We start from the raw sequence: 1,274 nt of genomic DNA on the forward strand, positions 1-1,274 counted from the left end.
GTCGCCATTTTGAGGTCGTTTTTGTGCGTTTCGAGATTTCCATTTAGTATAACTTTTGACTCGGAGAAGCTACGACGTTCGTTTGAGTTTCAATCGTCAGCTCTCGTCAAAATATATCGATTGCATGTATAAAACATTAGTGTAAAATAGTTACCTACAGTGAATATATATATGCTGTTAAAATAAAATATATATATAATCAAAAATACATCATGTCGGCCTATACGCGACTTCTTAGTGTTCAAACATGATTTTAACATACATAAAATAGTGTATTTTATATTTTGTATAGAAAATATTACCTGTTACGTACACGTATTTACATACAACACACGGCCGTAACCATGAAACAGCTACATCCCATTTTTTTTATTCTGTTGTCCAGACTGTTTTGTATCATTGTTGGGTTCAACTGTTTGTTGCTGTGTTGGTCAATGTTGTTTCTGTCTGTTGTTTTTTTTTTCTGTACACGCTATAACTGTCTCATCGCAGTCAGTTCACTATGTGCGTCTGTGCCATGATATTTGATCTAATTCCTCACAGGAAATTCTCTGCGTTGTCTAATTCATTTAACATTGACTGTTTTTTTTTCCTTTATATTTGAGTATTATTTTTTTTTTTTGTCAATTTTGGTGGTTTCTCTATAGCATCCAGTGCAAGCCAGTAAAAGTATAGCTATGTCCATACAAATGTTATAGATCAATTTTTTCCAATTGCACGAATCATTCAAAGAACTTAATCTTAATTGTGATTTATTTAGCAAGTGTTGGAACTTTCTAGTCTCAACAGATTCCATCATTTTATATTACGAAAACAATATATTTATAAGAAACATAACATAATTTTACAGGTACAAAAACATTCTTTTAATAATTAAATTTGTACAACTATGACGTTTAACTTATTTGTTGTCTAATCACGAATAAGAGAATATAATTAATTTTGAATAACGTTATAGGACGCGTCTGGAATGAACTCAATTTTCTATATTAAAAGAACCTGCCTCCTGTGAGGTTTGAACTCACGACCCCTGGTTTACGAGACCAGTGCTCTACCACTGAGCTAAAGAGGCGACCTTGATATTATACGTTGCATTATAGATATTTATATAGTACACACTAGATTGCAATATTTAAAAAAATGTGTATCTTTTACTTGTGCAACTAGTTTAATTGTTTTATTACGAACATCTCAAACTAAATGTTTCAGCGTGTGAAATCACAAAGATAAGACCATTCAACGTTTTCACATGTGTACTCTTCCGGTTAACTTCC

The 1,274-nt window shown here is 31.9% G+C and overlaps 1 non-coding gene across 1 annotated transcript; it reads right to left on the bottom strand.

Annotated features, from left to right (window-relative positions):
• Positions 1–1,000: 1,000 nt before the first annotated feature.
• Trnat-cgu (transfer RNA threonine (anticodon CGU)) lies at positions 1,001–1,072 on the bottom strand. Its single transcript has one exon. It is a non-coding gene; the product is annotated as a tRNA-Thr (tRNA).
• Positions 1,073–1,274: the final 202 nt, after the last annotated feature.

This window comes from Bacillus rossius, chromosome 10 (assembly GCF_032445375.1).
Source record: "Bacillus rossius redtenbacheri isolate Brsri chromosome 10, Brsri_v3, whole genome shotgun sequence".
Taxonomy (NCBI): Eukaryota; Metazoa; Arthropoda; class Insecta; order Phasmatodea; family Bacillidae; genus Bacillus; species Bacillus rossius.